Source organism: Capricornis sumatraensis, chromosome 14 (assembly GCF_032405125.1).
Source record: "Capricornis sumatraensis isolate serow.1 chromosome 14, serow.2, whole genome shotgun sequence".
Classification (NCBI taxonomy): Eukaryota; Metazoa; Chordata; class Mammalia; order Artiodactyla; family Bovidae; genus Capricornis; species Capricornis sumatraensis.
In genome coordinates, this window is record NC_091082.1 from 27,731,573 (window position 1) to 27,752,120 (window position 20,548).

Consider the following 20,548-nt stretch of genomic DNA (forward strand, 5'->3'; position numbering starts at 1 on the left):
GGTTTAAAGTCTGTATTCCCAGCTCTAAGGTCCCATTAAAACTGGTCATCACATCAATTTGAAAATTCATGCCTATAATGATCATATATTCTGGCGTTCCTAGGAGGGTTCTAACTTAGAAATTTTTGTACCTCTGCCCAACAATGTGCCTGAGATTTATAGTGGCAATATTACTGTGGTTCTAGGCTAGAGATTCCAGGAGTAGAAGGCTGTCTGTTGGTATTTCAGGCTCAGAGAATAAAGGTCACTTTCAAGTTGTAATAAATCACCACCCAACATCTTCACCAGAGCTTACTTAACAGAGGGAGAGGGGCCCATGACCAAGCTGACTTAATCTCCATAGGTGGAAACTTCTGGGTCCCAATTACAGCCCTGTTCATCACACCAGTACCTGCCCCCTGCCACCCCTGCATGTCTCCTCCATTTACCACTTGGTCATCCACCCACTCAGGCATTTAAACCCATTAAAACCAAACTGTTGACTTCTTACATGATTTTTAAAACCTTTTTGTTGTTAATTTTTTTTTTCCTCTAGACCCATAATTAGATGAAAAGATACTGAAAGGCAGAAATCAAAGTGTGAAGCCCTTTACATGGTACTGAATAGTCATTCTCATAGCCAATCAGCCAGAAAATGATTACTAAGTACCTTTCATGTCCCGAGCACTAGGCTGGGCACAAGCATCCCAATATTGCTGCCTAATACACCGACTGTGGGCTACTCAGGTGGCTCAGTGGTAAAGAATCTGCCTGCCAATGCAGAAGACTCGGGTTGGATAGTTGGGTTGGGAAGATCCCCTGGAGAAGGAAACGGCAACATGCTCCAATGTTCTTGCCTGGAGAATCCCATGGACAGAGGAGCCTGGTGGGCTATAGTCCATGGGGTCAAAAAAGAATTGATGACACGACTTAGCGACTAAGCAACAACACCTACTATACTAATGGTAACAATTTTCTCCTGCTGTATTAATTTGTTAAAGAGAATTGGAAGGTCATCCTCATTCATATCCTTCTGTTCTGACCTTTGGGAATTACTTTCAGCTTCTCAGAGGGGACAACTACTTTCATATCTAAACATTCACACCTACACTTTCCTCAGTGTAGTACTTTATCCTCCTCCTCCTCACTTGGATAATTCCTGCCTCACCTTCAGACCTTAGGTCACATGTCATTTCTTCAGGGCTATGTCCCCATTCACTGCGTTCCTGAATGGGGTGGGTGTCCATGGTTTCCATAGCATCCACGGTTTTCCCACTTAGAGCCTGTGCACATCCCCTAGGAAACTGTAAACACTGAGAGAGAGGAAGCAGGTCTGTCTTGTTCACTGGTACCCCCACCCAACATGAAGAATGATGCTTGGTATGGAGGTGGTGCCGAAAACTTTTGGCCTGCATGGATGAATAGATGAATGGATGGATGGGTGGATGGAAGGGTATCTAAGAGTATATTATTTTATTTTTATAACCAATCAAAAATATCTCAAATCTTTAAAAAATTAAAATATCATCTGAAGCAAGGCTGTTAATTGATATCCATGGGATTTTGTTGTTTTAAACTTAGAATTAAGACCAAATAAAGGACATTGTAAATGGAGTTTCAAAATTCCAGAGAGGGTAAGGCGAGATTTCAGCAGAGGGATACAGGGATCAGAAGACAAAAAACACGAACATTCTTTGGATTTTGCAGTCTTGACCAAAGAAATTGATGTTTTAGAAAGATGAGTCAATTTATTTGACAAATCATCATTGGGCCTCAAGCTGACAGGACAAGCACACTAGTGGGCATTATGAGGTGATCAGAGATGATTAAGATATTCTAACTCTAAGGATGTATGAGCAAACAGTATCACTAATTATTAGATAAATGCAAATCAAAAGTATAAGAAGATCTCACCTCATACCAGTGAGAATGGCTGTTAAAAAGCCTACAAATAATGAATGCTCAAGAGGGTATGGAGAAAAGGGAACCCTCCTACACTCTTAGCGGAAATGTTAATTGGTGCAGCCACTATGGAAAACGGTATGAAGTTTCCTTAAGGAACTAAAGAAAAAACTATCATATGATCCTGCAACCCTATTCCTAGAAGAAAACTAATTACAAAACATATATGTGCCCCAACGTTCACAGCAGCACTATTCACAATAGTCACGACGTAAAAGAAACCTAAATGCCCACCAACAGAAGAATGGATAAACAAGGTGTGGTACATATATACAATGGAATGCTACTCAGCCATCAAAAGAAGGAAACAACGCTGCTTGCAGCAACCTGGATAGACCTCGAGATGATCATACTAAGTCAAGTAAATCAGACAAAGACAGCCATCATAAATATCACTTATACGTGGAATCTAAAAAAGGGATACAAATGAACTTATTTATAAAAATGAAACAGGCTCACAAACATAGAAAACACACTTACAGTTACCAAAGAGGATGCAGGAGGCAAGGGGAGAGATAAATGAGGAGTCTGGGATTAACCTATACACAATACTATATATAAAACAGGCAAATGACAAGGACCTACAGCATAACCCAGAGAACTATACACAGCATATTGTAATAAGCTTTATTGGAAAATAACCTGGAAAAGGACACAGACATACACACACACGTACATGGGCTTCCTCAGTGGCTCAGAAGTAAAGAATTCACCTGCAAGGCAGAAGCCCCAGGAGACATGGGTTCGATCCCCTGGAGGAGGAAATGGCAAACCACTCCAGTATTCTCAAGTGTAGAATCCCATAGAAAGAGGAGCCTGGCAGGCTATAGTCCACAGGGTCAAAGAGAGTTGGACATGACCGAAGTGACTTAGCACACACGATTCGCATACATACATATAACTGAATCAGTTTGCTGTACACCTGAAACTAACATAACATTGTAAGTTAACTATACTTCAATTTTTTCAAATGTATGAGCAGAGAAAGAGAGAAAAAAATACATACAATTTCCTTTGAAGGAGTACAAAGATGTCATTGGTTCAATCTCTTTTTTCATAGTCTAGCAGCTGCAACCCACTGTTCGAGTTCCAAAGCTCATTTTAACTTCCTACGAGGCTTCACTGGTAGCTCAGATGATAAGAATCGACATGCAGTAAGGAGACCTGGATTTGATCCCTGGGTCAAGAAGATCCCCTGGAGAAGGGAATGGCTACTCACCCACTCTAGCATCCTGGAGAATCCCATGGACAGAGGAGCCTGTCAGGCTACAGTCCATAGGGCTGCAGAGAGCTAGACATGGCTGAAGTGACTTACCACAGCACAGCACAACCTTCCACTAGGGAGAGACCGTGACGCCTAACAGAGGGGAAAAAATTAGATTTGGAAAGTAAGTTCCCCCACTTCACCACACGCTTTCTTTTCTATCAATACCTGGCATTCCCCTTTTGCAAAGTCTGGATCTTTTGGGATCAGATCTGAGTAAAATGATTATTAATTTATTTAGGTCATGCAAAGAGTATACTTCAGAATCAAACAATATTTTATAGCGGCAAACTTCACTAATGGAAAGTAGGGGGGATCTTATGAATAATCATAATTCCTGACTGAAATGTTCATTGAGTGAATGAATGACCTATAATTTCGTATTCACTGCAAATGAATAAATCAGGATAGCTGCAAATAGCCAAATGCACTGACTTGGATTCATTGTATTCTTCCTACCCTGGCCAATATCTACTATCTAGAGAAAACAACACTTAGAAACAAGAACAGTAAAAATAAAATACTTTTGAAAGGAAGCAATATTATTTTTTTTACCTGTATTTTCAAGCCCTGAAAAGCCCAGGCTTTCTGTAGTAGGCTTAAGTATGACTACCATTTGAAACACTTTAATATGTGTGAAGTAAAGGAAGAAAAACAATGGCACTCATTTACAAATCCTATCTTTGAACTAGTGTGCAAGCTGGTTCATGACTTGAGGTTTACAACTTGCAGCTGTCCAGCTCTGAAATGCATTGCTTAGTTTTCATGAAATCAGTTTTGTGGCTTACAGTCCAAGTGTGTGTATATCCAGTTCTCCAGCAGTCTGACTGTGAAGTACTAGATAATGCCCCTTGGTGGTGGCTGCTAACAAAATAATAACACCAGCACTCTGCCAAGTGTCATAGATCCATTGTTTTATTAATTCCCATAATAACACTAGATAGAATGGGTTGTTATTCAATGCCTCTTTCTCTTACAATAAGGAAAATGAAGCTTGCAGGGCTGCGTAATTGCCCAGAGCCACGAGTGAGCAAGGACTAGTGCTCTACAGGAGCTAATCAGGTCAGAGAGGACTTTTTCTACAACAAATTCTTAGTCTACAAATCTGACATAATTCTTGAGCTCAAGATGCTTTTCCAGAGGTAGGTCCCGAAGGACAGTGTATAGTATATAAGTTGCAGTCCAGAAGTCCCTTATACAAGTGGAATCTTGGATTATTATTCCAGTGAAATTCCCCAAACTGTAAATCTTTGACAGCCTATGTGGTAGGTAGGCATTTAATACATGCTTTTTGTATGAATCTCACAAGTTACTCAGGAGCACCAGCTCTTCCAGAAGGTTTTTTTCCTGCTCCATTCTCATTTACAGGTTACAAAAGCAATTAAAAATAGATTAATGGAGGCAAGAAGGGGGAACAATTACAAGTCCCCCACATGTGAACAAGTTCCATTCTGAAAGCGTGTTCTTAAGTCCAATTTGTTCATTAAGTCCAATAAAGTTAACCTAGCTACCCAACTAACACAATTGGCTATATTGTACTGTACTGTTAATAGGTTTATAATACTTTTCACAAAAATAATACCTAGAGACAAACACACATAATATAAAGAAAACATTTTTAATCTTGCAGTACAGTAATCTTACAGACACATGGACTAACTTATGTGATTGGACATGGGAACGGACGTTCACATCTTTGAAAGTTCGCAACTTGAAGGTTTGTATGTAGGGGGCTGACTGAATATCGGGGGCCATTTACACAGGGGTACGGCATTCATGTGAGAAAATCAGTTAGCCCATTTTCTACACATTCTTCATTTTGGTTTCTTTTCTAACTACACTGAATACACTCTCATATAATACTTCATTTAAAAAATGGCTATAGTAGGAATACTTCAGGCCATAACATGCTCTCATTGGTCATGAGGCCTCTTCAGAAAGTACTACAATTTTCAGTAAATCACTAAGAAAAACAGAATCTTTATTACTTGAAAAAAAGCATTTCCTCAATTGCAATGCATATGCCTATTTTGAGTACTTTCTTTTTACACATCACATTTTAGTCCAGATTATTGATCAGTAAGATACAGTGGAGGATAAGGAACAGAAAGGGAGAGTGAGGGGGAGGGAGCGGGGAGGAAAATGAGAGAGGAGCCTGAAAATAAATCACCAAAGAGAAAAGTGGTTACAAAATGAACGTACACCTAGCGTTTTCTGCTGCTTAAAATCAATAATTTCTTCCCTGAGTACTGTAAGGCTGAGTTCAATTTTATATATATAATTTTCTAGTGCTTAAATTCACTCAAACATTAAGTGGGCAAAGTTTTCATATGCACAGGTAGTAGCACACCCATCAGAAGAACAAAGCTTTTGGCTCCCAAGAGAGGTAGAAGTGGATTCATTTCAGAAAACTACCAGCTCTGAGTACATGACTCAAGGTACCCTTAGTTTTGTCATCTAAAATAAAGAAGAATATGTTTAGGTTTGTGACTCTCAACTATGATAAATCTAAAAATTAGAACATAGTAGGCATTCAATGAGTTATAGTCTTGTTAGAGAAGACAAAGGCATAAAAAAAATTTAAACAAAACTGAAAACAGGTTGAAATAAACGCAAGGATGGTTAAAAGTATTGTCTTACAATCTGTCTTCTTGGGCTTCCCTCGTGGCTCAGTTGTAAGGAATCTGCCTGCTAATGTAAGAGATGTAGGTTCGACCCCTGGGTTGGGAAGATTCCCCTGGAGAATAAACGGCAACCCACTTCAGTATTCTTGTCTGGAAAATCCCATGGACAGAGGAGCCTGGCAGGCTACAATCCCTGGGGTCACAAAACAGTCAGACACAACTTAGCAACTAAATAACAGCAACAACAACAAGCTGTCTTCTACAGCTATCAGAATCCCCTGGGGTTCTTATTAATTATGTAAATTTCTGGGTTCCACATCAGACCTGCAGAGGGGAGCCTCTAGGGTTTAGATTCTGGAATCTGTAAATCTGCATCTTCAAAACCTACTCACTCATTCTTCTGTTCACTCAAGTCTGAGAATTTCTTCTAGGTAGACAGAGTAAATAAGTTGGTAAGAGGATGAAAGGACACAGATGGCACTCTCAACCTGGATGATTCCAGAATTCTTTGCTGGCAGAGGGACCAAATACAAGGGAACTAACGACAGTAAGTAGGGGAACCACAGAGATCATGCAGAAACCCAGGGTGAGCAGCAGTGAAACCATTACCACCCCAAGGATGGACGCAGACTCGGGAAGAGAGAGTTGTGGGGAGGAAACTTCCTTTTAAGAGAAGCAATGACCTTGGTTGAGGAAGGCAGCTGGAACAAGGCTGGCAGGGAACGGTCCTTTGGAAAATACATTGTTTTTACTTTTCTTCCTCTCTCCAGGTTCCAGTGGAGTCTCTGCAATGGCCAGAACCTACTGGAACCCAGAGGGCAAGGAGCCTTATGGATAGGGTCTCTGGAGGTCACCTCTTGGAGCAGAAGCCAGTGGAAAAGTTAGAGGTTAACCTGGAGTGGAAGACTGCTGACAACAGGGATGGGAAGACTTCACAAATGAAACAGCCTTTGAGTCTGAGGATGACTAAAAGATCAGCAGTAATAATGAAGATCCTAATAGCTGTATCAAGCTAGATCATATAGCTAGATCAAAAGCTATATCCTTTGCGAAGGACTTCAAGTGGATTCAGTTGTTTGATACTCACTACACCCTTACAAGTCTGGTCCCATCACAGATTAGGATGCTGAGACAAAAGGTTAACTTACCAGCCTAAGGTCACAGCTAGTTAAGAGAAAGCAGAGGTAAAGGTTGGCCAGCTGCCCCCTGGGAATGAGCTGAGAGCTCCTCCACTGTCCCAAAAGAAGTTTCTCAGGCAAACGATTACATACAGGATGGATAAACAGCAAGCTCCTACTGCACAGCACAGTGAACTTTAGTCAGTATTCTGTGACAAACCATAATGGAAAAAGGGTATGAAAAACAATAAAGAATAATTGTCTCTCCGCCTGCCAAGGCAGGAGACTCAAGAGATGTGGGTTCGATCCTTGGGTTGGGAAGATCCCCTGGAGAAGAGAATGGCAACCCATTCTAGTATTCTTGACTGGAGAATCCCATCAGAGGAGCCCTATGGGCTACAGTCCATGGGGTCAAAAAGAGTCAGACATGACTAAAGCAACTTTGCACACTCGCCTATATGTAATAGTAGATACGTGTAATATAGTATATAACTGAGTCACTTTGCTGTATGGGAGAGATTAACACAACATTGTGAATCAGCTACGCTTCATAATTCTTTTTAGTTAAAAATAAGAAAAAAAGAGGTGTCTCTGAGGGAAAGTAGGTTCTGAGCTATGGGAACAACAAATAATTAAGAGAGAGAAAGGTGCCCAGCGTGGCGTGTGAGAAAACCAGGAAGACTGCGGTGTGGCTAGACGCTAAGGGACCTGGAGAGGCAGCAGAAAGCCTTGAACTCCATCCCTTGGCGCTGCTTAGCTTCACTCTGGCAGTGGGGAGTTCCACGCACCTACAAAGCTTTTCAACATGCTGTTCCTACAACACGGCACTGACTAAGCCCTGGGCTTTCACTGAACTGTGTGTGCTGAGGTGGAAGACAGCTTTATTGTTACTCACAAATGGTGTATTACGGATCCCTGGTTCTTTTTCACCTTTCATTGCTTGCTCCTGATATAACTTTTTATAACAGGAGCCATAGAAACACAAACTCAAAATATCTCAAGGCAGCAGAGGTAAAAATAGAATGTAATAGTAAAGCCCAGCAATCTTCGAAACAAATCTTGTAAAGAGAACCTGTCGGAGTTTGATCTCTTCATTCAGCGTACTTGTCCTCACAGAGGTGCACTCAGATGTAAAACTGTGACAGAAGAACCCGATCCTTACTATTCTGTGAGTATTATCTCTCTCTCTTTCTTTTGCTTCATCAATTCTCAGCCCACCACAAGGATGAAGATAACTCCTCCCCCAGGATATGTGAGTTTACAGCTGCTCCTGTTTGGGGGACCCAGGAGGTACAATTATGCAAAGAAGACATGCGTGTGTGTGTGTGTGCGTGTGTGTGTGTGTGTTTGGAGAGAATTACGTGCAGAGGAGAAAGACAGAGAAAAGGATTACAGGAGCAGAACAGAAAACAATCCAGACGTGTTCTTCTTAGCCTTTGATTTTCATCAGTGCTCCTACTCAGTCCAAATTTGGGGATTACTGAGATGAACAAGGGCTTCCCAGGTGGCTCAGTGGGAAAGAACCTGCCTATCAGTGCAGGAGACCCAGGAGACAAGGTTTCGATCCCTGGGTCGGGAAGATTCCCCTGGAGGAGAAAATGGCAACCCACTCCAGTATTCTTGCCTCGAGAATCACATGGATAGAGGAGCCTGGTAAGATACAGTCCGTGGGGTTGCAGAGAGTCAACATGACTGAGCAGGAGCATGAAATGAAAAAAGAAATGAGAGAGCTGTTGATTCATTCCCTGGAACTTCCCCAGCACCCTATGGGAACTGCCCTGGGATAGCACTGCATCCCATGCGTTCAGTGTTAAAACATGTTGTCACTTTGAAAATCTTTATCTGATGTAGACAGAAAAGCAGTGTGATAGTTGATGAGATGACAATGTGTATGTCATCAACCCCATGGACTACACAGTTCATGGAATTCTCCAGGTCAGAATACTAGAGTGGGTAGCCTTTCCCTTCTCCAGGATTAAACCTCCAGAAGTTTATTTATTGATATCAGAAGTTACATCACAGACACTGACCTACTGTCAATATTTACAGAAAAAGAGAGTCATTCAGCAACACGGATGAACCTGGAGATGATCATACTAAGTGAAGTTAGAGAAAGACAAATATCATATGAATGACGTTACTTATATGTGGAATCTAAAATGACACAAATCAACTTATCTATGAAACAGAAACAGGTTCACAGACACAGAGAGCAGATTTGTGATTTCTAAGGGGGAAGGGAGTGAAGGAAGGATGGAGTAGGCGGTTGGGGTTAGCAGACATAGACTATGATATGCAGGATGGATAAACAACAAGGTCCTACTGTAGAGCACAGGGAGCTACACTCAATATCCTGTGATAAACCGTCGTGGAAAAGAATATGAAAAAGAATACATTTATGTGCATCACTTTGCTGTACAGCAAAATTAATTTCACAGCAGAAATTAACACAACACTGCAAATCAACCACACTTAGATAAAATTCAAAGAAAAAAAAAAGAAAGCCTCTGCTTTCTCCTTTCTGATCTCCATGATTCTGCCCTCTTGGGTCAGCCACGACTCAGACCAATAGGCCTCTGGCCGGAGATCCAGGGTTCTTTATCCATTATTCAGGTAATGTAGCTGTCACATATTTGATTGTGGTTATTGCATAACTTCTCTTCGAATCTAAACCAATTTATCTTCTACAAATAAAACTTGATGCTCAATCACTTATAATCACTGAACTTAAAAACTAGAAAGGATCTTCTGACCATATAATTCAACTCCTTGTTCTAACGGACAGCTGAGGCCACAGCAAAGGGGAAAGACACTTGTCCAAGGTCATAAGAAGCAGTAAAACTGACTCAGATTGTCGTGTTTGATTCTGCTCAGCACACTGACTCAGCAAACTGTCCCCGTTAACAAGATTTTCCTTTCTTTCCTTGTTCCTTATATTTTTAAAGTCACACTGGCTTCTTTAAAAAAAAAAAGGAGTGGGGGAGGAAAAAACACACAAAGGAGTGTACTGGTCAAAATTTCAAAGACATAATTTCTGAAAAATAAGGGCATAAGGAAAGTAGAGGAGAATTTTTGAGCCTACTGCCTAAAATGCCATCCAGATAGGTTAACTGTAATCTAATCACTTGCAGTGTTTATCCTGCATTACAGTAACAGCAAGTTTAAAGCTATATGAATAACAAGATACTGGGATTTTGTCAGCTCTAGCTCCATGATGTCTGCAATTTTCAATATATCTCATGGTGGAAAAATATAAGCAATCATTAAGCCTTTGATTTCAGCTAGTACAGTTTACTTAGATAGATATTAATACATAACTTATACCATGGCGAGCAAATAGCTGAGTCAGTAGACAGCGGTCACATGCACATGGCTGTGTGAATGTCTAAATGGCATGGAGAGCCTTTTCATGGTTTTCCTCATCAAATGATTTTCTCATGATGACATTTTATATTTATTCTAGGCTTCAACATTTAGGTATGCATTTTGACAAGATCTGGGGACAAGATAGGCAAGAGAACTGATTCAATTATCAGTTGACTTTATTGGCAAAACAATATTTCCATGAGAGGACTGTAAGCTATTGGGTTGTTACACATGAGCTTATTGCTTAAAATAAAATTTAGAAACCCAAGGTCAGAAGTCAACAGAGCCTTTGCACCTACCCAAATTGTTGGCTGGCTTTATTATTGAAAGTGACCCCTGATGTAACTGACATTTAACACATATATTCACTGCTGGCTAAGATGGTAAAGAATGGGCCTGCAATCCAGGAGACCCGGGTTCAATCCTTGGGTCAGGAACATCCCCTGGAGAAGGAAATGGCTTCCCACTCCAGTATTCTTGCTTGGAGAATTCCATGGATAGAGGAGCCTGGTGGGCTACCATCCACAGGGTGGCAAAGAATTGGACATGACTAAAAGGTATGGGCACCATTATAGGTCATAATTATTCAAATTTTCCACCTTTTCTGAAAAAGCTGATAATAGATCAACTGTCAGGACCCTGTTATAAACACCTGTGCATCCATTTATTCATTCATCCCCTCATTTACCTGTGAATTCATTCACTCATTCATTCATCAAATATGTCTATTCTATGCCATGTACTGGATAAAATAAAGTAATCGGCCTTGTTCCCTCATCCCATTTTGCTACACATAACTTCAAACATGTAGTTCTTTGTCAAATAAATCAATACCAGATTTCAATTAATGGGAATTTTTAAAAGTCCAGATAAATAAGAGAAGAAAATGATACTTACCTCTTATATTAATATTACTCATCTAATAAAGATGCTCCACAGTTCTTTAACATAAATATACATATGCTTACAGCAGTATGAAAAAATTCAATTGAAAAATTTAAATTAGGCACATTTCTAATTTAATGCCTTATTATCTTTGCCATAGCATGTGCAGACAGTTATCTAATAAGTAAAATATGGAGAACAAGGAAGAGGGGCTCTGCCCTAAGGGAATTTATAATACATTTTAATGTATTCTAATGGTGTGTGAAATATACATCTAAAGTCAGAATTTGTCAAAATTTCGTAACTGGGAGACACTGATAACTATGTCCAAGTATGCGTCTAAAATATTCCTGCCATAGGAGAAAATATGTCTTATTCTGTATTTAAAAGCTTCTGTACTGCTAGAAAAATAATTAATACACCTATACCTAGACATATTTTGAGAAAATAATGTGGGAGAGCGTTGTTGAGTTTATTTACTGCACTATGTTTTTTTCCTCCTGTGATTATCATTAGATATGCAGGTGGTAAATTTATTTATAGTATATATTTTTAAAGTTGCATGCTTTCTTTTTTTTTGGAAAGACATAGCTAATGAAGTAAATTTAAATTTCAGAGCCCAGATTCTGTGGTGAAAGTGACATCGCTCTAACCTTCAGGGGCCCCAGTTCTGGTTTTAGCTCTATAGACCAGAGGTGAACAGAATCTCTCTTAGCCTCTGAGACCATCCCTTTATATAAAGGAGGTGACCAGCAACAGAGATGGACCTAGAGACTGTCATACTGATGAAGTAAGTCAGACAGAGACATCATATGACATTACTTATATGTGGAATCTAAAACTAAGGCTATAAATGAATTTATGAACAAAACAGAAATAGAGTTACATGTGTAGAAAAAAGTTATGGTTACCAGCGAGTAGACAGGAGGAGAGATAAATTGGAAGATTCATATTGACATATACACATTGCTATATATAAAATAGATGACTAATAAGGACCTACTGTATAGCACAAGAAACTCTACTCATTACTCTGTAATGACCTACACAGGAAAAGAATCAAAAAAGAGTGGATATATGAATATATCGGAGAAGGCGATGGCACCCCACTCCAGTACTCTTGCCTGGAAAATCCCATAGATGGAGGAGCCTGGTGGGCTGCAGTCCATGGGGTCACGAAGAGTCGGACACGACTGAGCAACTTCACTTTCACTTTTCACTTTTATGCATTGGAGAAGGAAATGGCAACCCACTGCAGTGTTCTCGCCTGGAGAATCCCGGGGACAGAGGAGCCTGGTGGGCTTCCGTCTATGGGTTCACACAGAGTCGGACATGACTGAAGCGACTTAGCAGCAGACAAGGAAAGAAACAAAGTATATGTTTGTTTCTTTAGTCAATAGCAAAATACTACATACAGTCAATCAGCAAAATCTGCATTGGATGACTGTAAGGGTAAGTTTCAGTTCAAAATGGGGGAGCCTATGATGTTGAGGTCCCCAAAGAATTCTTCCCTCTTCAAGTCCTCACTGCTCTCTCTTAATATCCTACAAGAATTCAGCAACTCAGGCAGAAGCTGCATTTGACAAGCTCTAGAAGTTCTTCAACTTCACAGCATTTCAAAAACATATAGAGTTTTACAGTTCTACCTTTATTCAACAGCTAGAACACAACGTGAGAAAGGCAATAATTCTGACACTAAGATATAACCCTCATAGTTCAGTTGGTAAAGAATCCACCTGCAATTCCTGGGTCAGGAAGATCCACTGGAGAAGGGATAGGCTACTATTCTTGGGCGTCTCATGTGGCTCAGCTGGTAAAGAATCTGCCTGCAATGCAGGAGACTTGGGTTAGATTCCTGGTTTGGGAAGATCTCCTGGAGAAGAGAAAGGCTATCCACTCCAGTATTCTGGCCTGGATAATTCCATGGCCTGTAGAGTCCATGGGGTAGCAAAGAGTCAGATATAGACTGAGCGACTTTCACTTTCAAGCTATAACCTCTGAAATACCTAAACTTTCTCTTTCTCCAACATAATTTTTTAACTATTAAAACATATTATTTGTCATGACTCAACATCTAAAAGCAAAATCTTTAGTTTGAAAAGTCTGTGCCAATGACCTCAGAGAAAGTTAGTTTTATAAAATAAATAACATACTGAGTTATTTTTCACTTACCAACATCTTCTAGCTTTGGAACTAGATTCCCAAATAGCTTAGTGGATCTGACCCGGTGTCAGATTACCCAAAAAGAGGCTAAGAAATGTTCTTTGGCAGCAGCAAAGCAGGGACTCTGAAACATTTTTTTTTTTTTTAAAGAAGCTGATATTTGATGTTTTAAAATGAACAAAAATAATTAGGTACTCTTTGTCAGATAAAATCAGAACTTTGTTGATTTCTAACACTGTCATGCAGCTTGGTATTGGTTTTGCTTCTAATTACCTTTCGGTAGGAGATGAAGAGATGGACATCCTCTTGAAAGCCCAGCAAGGTTTTCTAAAGGTTTTAATCTGTCCTTGTTCTGACCATTTGGATGAAGAGAGAAGTCAAATAAGCAGACGAAGGTACGAAAAAAAATCTCAATCAGGGACATTGTGATCTTAAGTAAAGAATATTTAGACTTAGAATACATATGCTTTCCTAAATAGTCACAGTAAAAGAGTGTAAACTGCTTTTGTTTTTAAGAGATTAGATTAGACATTTGGATGGTTTACCAAGCAGGTAAGATTGATTAATAAATTCATGGATTTTTTACATAGTTATAGCTTGCTTTCGATTTAAAACTTCCACCAGAAATGCAATGATAAAATTTAAGCAACAAACAGTTTTCTTTACTCCATAGACTGTTCTTGATGTAGACATGGTATACATTACTTAGGGAATTTATTCCTGCCTTTCTGATCCCCCTGGTGGTGGCGGTTTAATCATTAAGTTCTGTCTGACTCTTTGCAACCCCATGGTTGGTAGACAGCCAGGTTTCTCCCTGTCCAGGAGATTTCCCAGGTGAGAATACTGGAGTAGGTTGTCATTTCATTCTCTAGGGGGATCTTCCTGACCCAGGGATCCAACCCGCATGTCCTGTATTGCAGGCAGATTCTTTTACCACTGGCGAAGACCCTGAAGCACACCAGAAACCTTAGGGATCGTCCCATTCTTGATGAAATTGTCAACTGCAATTAACTATGAAAATGCTTTTGTATAAGCAGTATTTGATAAACTTAATCTGGAGTAAAAAAAAAAAAAAAGAAAAGAAAAAAAGAGGGTATTAGGATTTTACTAAATATCAAAAAAGTTTTAAAAAAATTCATAAATCTCCAAAGTCAGCCTCTAAGTTCTTTCCTGAAGAAAAGAGAGATCCATTGACGGGAAAAGAGTCAGACTTAGATCTTTCTGAGTAAGCAGCTGCAGATGGAGGCTAAAAAGGAATAAACGAACAATGCAGGGTAAAGGCTATGACTAGGCTCATGAGAAGTCTTGTAACCCAGCCCCAGGAGACCCTGACAGCTTCCTCCACATGGATACTGTTTCAGTCATAATATATATGCCAGAGTACTAAAGGGATTTGCTACTTACAAAGTAAGTACTAAATGATGATAATAAAAGTATTGACCAGTAACTAATGTTGAAGCATGACATTGCTTATATATTATTTCATTTAGTCTTCACAGCAATTCTATAACAGGGAATTTCGCCACAAGTTAAAGATGTGTGCATTCATATGCATGAAGATTGGACCGTTTAGGAGTGGTAGAGCCAAACCTCAACCCAAAGCCCAGGCTTCCTGGCATGAGGACCTGTGCACTCGGACCCAGGTTTCTTGAAAGATCTTGGTCAGCTTCTGCTCCCAAAGGGAAGAGACCTGGCATCTTGATGCTCCTGGGGTCCCACTTCTTTGGACTTTGGAAGCAGACCATGCAGGGTAGTACTAGGGGACACTGGTTCCTCTGGAGGTGGCAATTTACCCCCTGTCACACGTTGGTGGCAGGGGCCATGGTTTAGGCTACAGGAGAACTTGGTTCATGTCACAAGTGTGACAGCACACAATGTTCCACTCCACAGCGTGGTCGGAGGTTACGAACTGCAAAAGCAACATGAAATCCTAAACGCGAGTCTCCTCTGTACATCAGTCATGCTGCGCCATCATCCTATTACTCTCTCACTTTATGAATGAAAATCGTAGTTGCTAAACCCTCCAAATCCCTCCCTTTTTTTTTTTTTATCCTCCATGTGGAGTAGTTGCACTCTCTTAAAGGCACTGTCATGGTTCAAAGCCACTGTTCATAAATGAAACCTCCAAAGTGACGTGAAAAATGCTGATAATAGATTAGTGAAAAGGACTAGAATGAGGCACTAAATCCACACTCCGATTAAAGGTGTGTAAAAACCGTGAATACATATGAATGAGATCTGCAAAGGAATGCGGAAACAATTAAGATCCTGGGACAGTGAGTGATTTTTCTATTTTTTTAAATTGCTGTTGAAAATGTTATTTATACTATAATAAAGATGTGAACCTAAAAATATTGCCCTATTTTCAGTTTGCCCTCTGCCACCCGTTGCTCATCTATTTATCGTATAACAAGCATGATTTCTAGGTCCCAAGATCAGTTGCCTCTCTTGTTTTCCCACTCTTCCCGTGTGAATCCACCCACCTCATCCCTTTAATTACTTTGTAAAATAGTAATGGTTTGTTTCTAGACCTTGAGCCCTGCAACCGTGTAACCAGTGGCCTTAGTGGCTAACACGACTCGAAAGTCTCATGAGCACCTCACCTGCAAATGTTATCATCCCCTCTCCACACCTGTCCCTTTTCCTATGTCCTCATGCTGTGAACCTCTCCACACTCCTCTGACTGCCCAAACCTGACACCATGGAGCCTTTCCTATATACATAAAATATCATCTCTTTTTAAAAATAATACCATCCCCAATTTATCACTCATCTCTCTTCCTATCATCACTGTCAGAAACGAGGATACTCTCGGCTCTCACCAACTCCATTCAAAAGATCCAACCTAACCTTCATTTCTCTCCAAAAAAGGCAGAGTGATCATTTTAGACTAAGGATCCCCCTTGTCAATCTTCTATGTAAATCCCTTTAACAGCTCCCTGTTACTCCCAGGATTAAGGGCAAACTGCTTAATATGTTTGATAAGGTTCTCTTTGACTTGGCCTAAGTCAACACTCAGACTGTGTTCTCCCTGCTATCGCCTCTCCCTAATCTTTCAACAAATCCTAATAACCACCATCACTGGGTTATGGGCTTCCCAGGTAGCGCTAGTGGTAAAGAACCCACCTGCCAATGTGGGAGACATAAAAGACTCAGGTTCGATTCCTGGGTTGGGAAGATCCCCTGGAGGAGGAAATGGCAACCCACTTCAGTATTCTTGCCTGGAGAATCGCATGGACAGAGAAGCCTGGTGGGCTATAGTCCATATAGTTGCAAAGAGTTGGGCACGACTGAGGTGACTTAGCACACACACACCGGGTAACAGTTCTTTGTGTAACATGGCGACCCCTCCCTGCCCCACCCCAGCACAAATGCCTCCTGGCTAATCCCAGTGTCTCTCCATTATGGCTGTTCCAGCCTCCAAAGGCTGACTTAGATGCACCTCAGCTGGTCCCCAGGACCCTGGGCCTGTCTGCATCCTAGCATTTAATACACACAGTTATAATTGCCTTATTCTGAGTCTGCAGTCCCTTACTGGACTTCAGACTCTTTGAGGGCTTGGGTTGTGTCTTATGTATAGTTGTATCCCTGGTACAGTGCCCCATACAGTTACTGTAGCATAAATAAATGCTAAAGGTCAAGTTCTATTTAAGCGTTTGATGGATTAGCAGAGACAGTATTTGTGCACTAAGTTGCTTCAGTCGTGTCTGACTCTCTGCATCCCTTTGGACTCCTCTGTCCATGGTATGCTCCAGGCACAAATACTGGAGTGGATTGCCACGTCCTGCTCCAGGGGATCTTCCCAACCCAGCGATCCAACCTGTATCTCTTACATCTCCTGTACTGGCAGGTGGGTTCGTTTCCACTAGTGCCACCTGGCACTAAGACAGTATTTAGACACATTTATATTATTTATACTTGGGCTTCCCTGGTGGCTCAGAGGGTAAATAATCTGCCTGCAGTTCAGGAGACCCAGGTTCGATCCCTGGGTTGGGATGATCCCCTGGAGAAGGGAATGGCTGCCCCCTACAGTATTCCTGCCTGGAGAATTCCATGGACAGAGAAGCCTGATGGGCTACAGTCCATGGGTTGCAAAGAGTCGGACACAACTGAGCAACTAACATTTTCACAACACTTTCACATGTATATAATATAGGGCCACTTTAAAATATGTTAATGAGAGATTCTACAGAGTTTAGGAGATAAAGGAACGTTCTATGACTTCCAAAAAGATGTCATGGGAAGGGGGGCAAAGTATTATACTGGCTTTTATTAAAAGCAAAATCTGATTAAATACTGTTTATAAGAGATATTAGTTTACTTCTTTTTTGGCCACACCATGCAGCTTGTGGATCTTAGTTCCCTGACCAGGGACTGAACTTGGGCCCATGCAGTAAAAGCACCAAGTCCTAACCATTGGACTGCCAAGGAAGTGCCAAGAGATTCACTTTAAATACAAATATACAGACAGATTGGAAGTAAAAATATAGAAAAAGATATCCATGAAACACTAATCCTAAGAAAGCTAGGGTGTTTCTGTTGACTCAGACAAAGCCAACTTCAAGACAAAGAGAATTATAGAGATGAGTAGGGTCATGTCCACATGTCAGGGTCATAGCAGCTGGACAAAACACGTTCTAAGGAGATGAAGATGGAGATAAAATGTTAGAAGATAAAAGACAGTACCTGTAGGTATTTTTAATGTAGGTTCATCTCCCTACCCAGTCATCTTTTAACCTCTTAAAGTGCATCCATCATTGTTTTGGATTTATCCCCCTCTCTTCCCAGCCAGGTACCACTGGCATGATGGATGGGAAGGGGCATAATTCACCAGAGTGGCTCGCCCACGTGGGCTGTAATCAACAGTGACGTGTTTTGTGACAGTTCTGTATAAAAGATGACTAACATAAATAAAACGCATTGTATATTATGGGGTAATAGAATATAAAGCACCACAGATATACTTGCCTGGCAGCAAGGATCCAGGATTTAAGTCTGTGAGAGGCGGCATTCCAAGCGGAAGTTAAAATTCTACCTGGCAGCTCATCCCATCACCTAGCGGCTTCCAGAAAGTCCAGCTATCACTCAGTCCCACACGAAGACCTTTTCAACAAAGGGGTAACATGGAATTTTTGCACATTTTTATGACCTCAAATCAAGCATCCTGAGTGCAATTTTAGTTTTCATTTGATGCATTTTGTCATAGAGGCTTTTCTTTATAATATGTTACGGAGAAACATGGGCTTCCCTGGTAGCTCAGATGGTAAAGAATCTACCTGCAATGCAGATTCAATCCCTGGGTTGGAAAGATCCCCTGGAGGAGGGCATGGCAACCCACTCCAGTATTCCTGCCTGGAGAATCTCCATGGACAGAGGAACCCGGGGGTGCTATAGTCCACAAGGTCACAAAGGGTCAAACATGACTGAGCAACTAAGCACAGCATATAGAGAAACACAATTGAGAGGAATCAGCAAGGTCTTCTGTAAAGGCCAACAGTACTGGAGTCAAGTTGAAGTCTAAATTCTGACCCCACAACTGAACATTTACATTACTATTGAATAATGACAGAGATAGCTTCTTAATCTTCAAAATAAGGATCTTGTCATACTCATTTCTAAAGTCTCAACATCTAACTCAATGTAATAGATGTGTTGCAAATAATTTACATTCTTCCCCTTCTCTCCTTCTCTTGCTGTTTCAGACACACATACACACACCTTTGCTCTCATGAAACCCAGACAGAAATGTTTCCCTGAGATCTGTAACTGTGAAATGATACATGGACTTTCAATATTATTAGTAATAATATTAAAGTATAGTATTTGCAAGGTTGTGTAAATTTCAAGTGTATAGAAAAGTGGTTCAGTTGTACACACACACACATATACATACATATATATTTTTTCAGATTCTTTTCCCTTAGCTTCGTGCTTGCTCAGTTGCTCAGTCACTGTCCAACTCTTTGCAACCCCATGGACTGTAGCCCACCAGGCTCCTCTGTCCATGAAATTTTCCAAGCAAGAATACTGGAGTGGGTTGCCATTTCCCACTCCAGGGAATCTTACGGACCTAGGCATTGAACCTGCATCTCCTGCATTGGCAGGTGGATTCTTAATCACTACACCACCTGAGAAGCCCCCTTTTCTTTTATAGGTTATTACAAAATGTTGAATATAGTTCTTCATGCTATACAGTAGGCCCTTAGCGGTTACCTACTTTATACATGGTAGTGTGTGTCCCCTAATCCCAAACCCCTAATGTATCCTTCCCCCTTCTCTGATACATGGGACTTTTATTCCATGATCCCTTCCTTCCATGCTGACTTAGGAACCTAACAAGGGCTGCTTTCAACAGAGTTGCCTACTGCTTTAAATTCAAACAATAACCACGTTTAGCCACCTGGTACCTGTCACTGCAAACTCCTTCTCAGAAAAGCACGCTGGAACTCACATGAACCAGTAAAGAATTCAAAAGCCATTCAGGATATTCTGGCCACAGACCTGTGGAAATTATAAAACTGACCCAATAGAGAAACTTGCTGAAGGTGGTCCGTGGTTGGCTCCTTGAGAAACAGATCCTGGGGGATGCACCAGAGGGCTGGTAGGAGGTGCTCCTAGGAACTGGGAAGGTGGGAAGCAGAGTGGACAGATAGAAGAAAGCAAGTGGGACACAGCTGATCCCACCAGGAGCTCGGGGCTCAAACGGCCCTTCGGAGTTGTCTCTATTTGAGGTGAGGGAGCGGGGCCTTTGGACTTCTGCACGGATGAGTCACGGAGCCCTTGGTGAGATAGCTTGCTTTGGCAGAAACTACTTCTGGGGCAGGACTGTATTGTGACGCCTCACTTCTGGCAGCTGTGGGCATGAACTTCCTGGTCCTAGAATGGGGACCTGGACCCTGCACCACACCAACCCCTCCAGAGATGTGAGTCATACCCTGGCTCTCCAGTCTGTCAAGTCTCCGGTCGCCTGCAGTGAAATACCCGTTTCTAGGTACCTTTCCAGCGCACCCCAGAGGTCAGAGGCTGCCCTCCCAGTCACCTGGAAGCAGTTTCTGACAAGGTGGTGCTCACCAGGCCCCAACAGGCTGCAGACACACAAGAGGCGCTTGCCTTTGGCTGAGACGTTCCGCACTCCTATTGCAATAAATGAGGGGCATGTAGATGGGATTAAACCCGTAAGCAAGAAA